Genomic DNA, 6,000 nt, shown 5'->3' with positions numbered 1-6,000 from the left:
AGTTGAGTGGGCGGTTCGTCTCCGTTCATCTCTCCACTGGTGTTTGGATCTAACTTCAGCGTGCTGAGAGACTGCAGATGGTAAAAAAGAAAAGAAAACAAAAGTGAAATACTGTAAGTGAAATCCATTAAAGTAACGGTTCCCATATGAGCAGTTCTTGTGGCGTGGCGGTTTTGTGCTTCGCACTCTTGTTTAATACTAAGATATTCATGCATCATAGCTTATCAGTTGACCAAATGAAGAGTCATTTTCAAATGTAGAAAGAATGGTCTGAGTTGTATTATACGTTTGCGAATGTGTAACAATGCAGGGTTTTAACAGTCAAATCTGGCTCTTTCAGCTCGAATCAATAAAAGTGGCTGCCTAGCACTAAATGAGTTTGTATGTTCCTCCTGATCATCCCTGTTTCATCCACATTGTTTATGAACTGATGATTACAAAGAGAAGCAGCAATAACACGGCCGTGTTAGAGAAGGGCGGGGTTTGTTTGGTATTGTTCAGTTTCTCCCCCCCCCCCCAAAAAAAAAGTTTGGACAGCAGCGTTTCTTATGACCTGTGTAAACAACAGTGTTTCCACGTGTAAACAGAAAACCTTTATTGTGTTTTGGGTGTCCGTTTACACGACAATAGTGGTTAGAGTCGCTGAAAATGCAACTATTTGAAAACTCTTCAACCATGTGTGAGGTTGGGAGAACCTAACTTTTCTGAAACGCTGCAACTGCACATGTAAATCCTTCTGCACCTGCGTGAGAAGACGGACACTGATAACAATGTTTTCCTCCAGAGGGTCATGACTCCCAGTACATATTCTCCTGGGACTTTGTAGTTTCACAGTTCAGCCAAACTTTTTTTAATAATACTCTTAATTTGAAGTTTAATGAGCTTGTGCAGGTGTGTCTCTTCTCCTAATATATAAATTACACAATGTAATTATTGTATTATTGCGCCTTGGCCAAAGTATTTCACAATTCTTTTATTGATCATATATATATATATTTTTTTTTTGTTTTCTTTTTTTCCAAGTCAAGAAAAAAAACTTACAAACCATATAATGCAATAAATCATTCTACAATTGTTAAATGCATTTTTCCAATATTTCAACTTGATTAGAGACCTAAGAAGACAAATGAAAACAACAGTAGAGCACGATGAAAGTGGCCTGCAAGTTCATACGGGTGTCGAATGGCCGGGAAAAAGAAATGATGGTCGCTATAAAACCAGGCTTTCTGGGGGTTTGTGGGTTTACCTTACACATACACCATAAAACACAAAGTACAAAGTTAGTATCAAAATAAACATTACAGCTTCTTTATTGTTTCACCAGCACCGATCATCCTGCGCTTTGTTGCTGCGCGCCAAATTACGTCTAAAGCAATTTGATCACAGGCAGGAAAAGCTGTTTCATGTATTAGATGCTGCTGAACCCGCCTGACTCGGAGAGGTTTCAGTTTTCAGCGTATTTCCAGCCATCGGTGTGTCTCTTCACTACTGTTTTTTCTTTTTATATGTGACCTGAAAACAAAACCCTGCCCTATCTGTGTGTTTGTGTAGGGAGGGTTTGAGGTGAATAATCGCCAGTCCTCTTGCCACTTGTTATGTATACATCACATTATGGTGCAGAAATGAATTTGCGCTCATGCTTCACGGGGCGAGAAAGATTGAGGAACCCCGAGGGGAATGTGTGTTTCCAAGCTGCATTATCTCCAGCGGTCCATCAAAAGGATAAAATGATAGAACAAGGAAATGGAGGCACGACAAGGCTGCTGTGTTCGTATAACAAATATCAGCAATTCAAGCTGCTTTACATTAACAAACGTGCAGTTTTAAGATGACAACATTCAAATAAAAACAGAGCTTTCGTTGCATTTTGGGTGTCAGTTCACGTGACAATGGCCATTATAAACACAACTTTTGGAAAACAGTTGGAAAGGTGGAACCTTTTTAGAAAATGGTCCGACTCCGTCTCCGTGGGAACGGGGGGGGAAGTACAACGTTTCTGAAACGCTGCTACTGCGCACCATGCTCTCCGTAAATACTTCTGCACATGTCCTGGTACGCTAACTACATCTTTTCCAGTGTTTCTTCCATTTCCATGTTAATGGACATCATTTTAAAAATGTTACCGCATTTCTGAGACTTCAGAAACTATAATGCGAAAGAAAAATTCTCCTCATTCAGATTCTGGTCAAGAAGAGATATTGTCACACAGTTGGAAGCAATAAAAGGTGTCTTTTACTTGGACTTTGACCGGCTCATGACCAGGGAACACCGTCTTCTTGGATCAGAGCTGCTTGATCGGCTCAAAGCGTTTACATGAACGGATTTCAATTAGATCAACATTTAATCATATGTGTGAACTCATGGTCCACAAGATAAGAGGAATGATGTCAAGCCACATTAAACGTTATTGTTATGATTGGTCATCTGGAACGGTCAGAATCCCACAATGTGCAGAAACCTTGAGTCATATTCGGTCACACTAAGAGATTTTTTTTTTTACCTGATTTTGGTTGCTTTGTCAGTTTAGACCTTCATGACCACATTTGTATTTTGTTCTCCGTCTTTGCGACACACAAAGGCAGACACAGTCGTGTACACACACGCATCAGAGAAAGATAAAGTCAAGTAAGAGTCAGTAAGTGTTGTTTTTGTATGAAATTGGAAACACAGAGGCTGATTCAGATATCCCGCTGGAGCCATGAAGCGTGACCTTAAATTAGATTCCAGATGGAGACATTTTCTCCTTAAACTCTTTTCAAAGAAGTCATCAAAGGTGCCGTATTATTGCCCCGAGGAATGACGAGGACTGTTGCACATTAAGCTCCAAAGGCCTATTACAATAAAATAGTAGTAAGCCATGCTGCACCCTGCAATGATGTCTGAATTACTTTGACAAATAAATCAAACAAACAAACCAAAAACAATAAAACAGTGTAGGGTTATGTTCAATAACAAGCAGCATTCAAGTATTTGCCAGGAGTACATCTCTGTTTCTAAAATGTATCCTGTAAATGGTGGTTTTCTACATAATTGTTATATTTTACATTAGTTTTTATTTATTTTTTATTTTTTTTCTTTACTTTAGTAAACACTGATTAGCACAATAAGAATTCTGCAAACCTTTGATCGGATGCATGCATCCGTTTCAAAATAATTTCAATAATAAATCTGCCGCTGTGACTTTTAAAAACACCGTCAACACACTTTATTAAAACGACAGTATAAACAGTATAAAAACATTCCAATCAGAACAATGACGATTGACTGATAGCAATCCAACTTCTTTGTCTGTTCATGCCAAAGTACGTGTAGTCGCCATTGATGTTTATAGCGTATTGTTCTGTGCGTTCTGTGTGCATATCTATTTAGTCATCAATATTGCTGCTACCGACTGGTTGTCACCAACAAAGTTTCGTTGTTTTATCACAATGACAAATAAAGTTCCTTCTATCCTTGTGTCCTTATGTCGTTATATGTGTGTTGTTTCATTACAAAAACAAACAACAGCTCCCACTAGTGGCCCAACTTGGAACTACATAATTTTCTGTGGAAACAGACATCGTTTTCAAAATGCGGACATATAAACATTTCTGAAACAAAAATGCGAAAACGATGTGTTTCAGAGGTTCAGATGAACGCTATCCACTAGACCACCTCTACAAATTCATGCTTTTTTTTTTTTTTTTCAAAGTTTCTTCTTCCTCATTGCCTCTCGACACAGTCTTAAGTTGTGCGAGGCGCCTCAGTGCTTCACACACCCTCATTTGTATCTGTCAAAACTTTAATGAATGCTCAGGTCATGAATGTTGCACGCCTGAGAGAGTGTGCACATGCACATGCTTCATTATTTCTCACCGGAGCTCGTCGGTTCCCCTTTGTTCTCGAGGGAGCGACACTGTGCGACACTCAGACCTTTTAAAGCTAAACAGTCTGCTGTGCTCAAGCTAAATGATGTTTGGGTGTGGAGTTAAAAAAAAAAGATGACAGTATATCACATTAATTAGCCCTTGCTGCTGCTGTGTCCACCTCTGAGGCGGTAAACAAACGACGGCTGATACAGTCGGCACCAGGGGAAGGTGTCGGGAGCGGCGCGCTAACTGTGTTTGACGGGGCTAAATGCAGGAGACCTGCGGTTTCCTGCCTCCCTCCGCACTGACCTGTCAGAATCGTTTGAAGTCGGCTCTGGTTTGCAGTCGAGTTGCCTTGTCAGCAACTCAAACGCTGCTTTTGGCTTCATTTCCCAAAGGAAGGACTCTGCCAAATCACATTCATTGAGAAAAACTAAACAAAGAAGAAGCCATAAATTAATAGTTTGTTTGCTTTAATCAGACGCCGGGTCTTACAGCAAACAGAGCAGCAGCAGCGTGGGGAGAGTTCGTTATCTGAGATGGAGTTCCTGATTAAAACTGCCCCTGTTCTGATCTTTCAAAGCTACCTGATGGAAACACTTTGGCCAGCGCATTATCTATTCTGCCTAAGAAATGGAAACTAATGAATCATGTGCCGCAGTTCCACGGTTTTCACTGCAAACGCCGTTTTTTTTTTTTTTTTTGCAGTGGACACATTACAACAGTTATTATGTCTTTGCTTTTGACTCAATTGATTAGACGATCTCTGCTGCACGGCTTGCAAGTGAACAAGTCGTTTCTTCTCCAGGTTTGGGAGTTTGCTCACGTCTGGCTGAGAATGCATCGGCGCTAAGGTATGAAGGTGAGCTGACGTGATGAGATGTGACGAGAGCCAAGCCGCTAAGGCAAAGCATCTCGCTCACCGATCATCAGCTCAAGACAAATTGTCTAAGTAATGTGCTTTGACAAAAGGATGACCCACATTTTTAACTGCAACTGATTTTTTTTATTTTTTTTATTTTATTTTATTTTATTTTATTTTATTTTATTTTATTTTATTTTATTTTATTTTATTTTATTTTATTTTATTTTATTTTATTTTATTTTATTTTATTTTATTTTATTTTATTCTATTCTATTCTATTCTATTCTATTTTACTTTATTTGACAAAAGTGGACAACTTCCCGAATCTCTGTTTCACCACATCTGTATGTACTGAATGCTCGGCCTGTACTCAGAAGCGTCACAAATGTGCGAACAAAACGCACCAGCAACAATTATCTTCTACAAATGTGAGCTGACAGCAGTCATATTCATTCATTATTAATTAGTTACCATGAATTAGAGTCTGTCAACGTAGCAGAGGCAAAGATTAACAGCAACATACGTAAATCCATTCTGACTACCCTCAAGCTTGCGGAAAGAAGCAAGTTAACCCTGTTGTTTCCTTTTAGGTGGTGAAAATGGTCAGAAAATGGTTTAATGACACAGCAGAATCACAGAGATTCACATCTATTAATGTGTCACTCTATTACCTGCCGGTAACTGATTTCTATTAATAACCAAAAATACAATAATTTCCAATAATTAAATATCTGACGATAACATACTATAAATGTGGCGATTTTAAATGTTATAAAGCCAGAAAATAAGAACTTGCCTATAATGTAATATGATATTTGAGTCTGTACTGTAATAACGTTCTGACAGTAATTAGGTAAGTTGTTACGATATTATGTAACATTAGAAAAAAAACTCCCTTTAAAATTTTGTAACTGCACTCAATACTGTAATAATACATAAATATGAGGGCATTTCTTGGAAATATAAAATATTAAAATACAAGATTAGGTATACTAGGTATGACATACTCGTCATATTCATAGCACTTTTTCATAATCATAGCATAATTATAGTTGTAATATTTGAAAAACTATTTTATTACATATATTATTAGTTCAAATAAATTCAAAATAGTCAAACAAATTGTGTTATTTGCAGATATTACATCGTTGGCCATTATTGCAGTATTGGACCTGTGTAGTATGCTGGCCTGTACATGGTTGTGGCATATTTAGTTTTATGATTTTTTTGATTTGTATATATCAATAGTGGACATTGTTTGGACATGACATAATGTAATACTCACTT

This window comes from Lipophrys pholis (assembly GCF_963383615.2).
Source record: "Lipophrys pholis genome assembly, chromosome: 19".
Classification (NCBI taxonomy): domain Eukaryota; kingdom Metazoa; phylum Chordata; class Actinopteri; order Blenniiformes; family Blenniidae; genus Lipophrys; species Lipophrys pholis.
Note: the sequence above shows the minus strand (reverse complement) of the source record.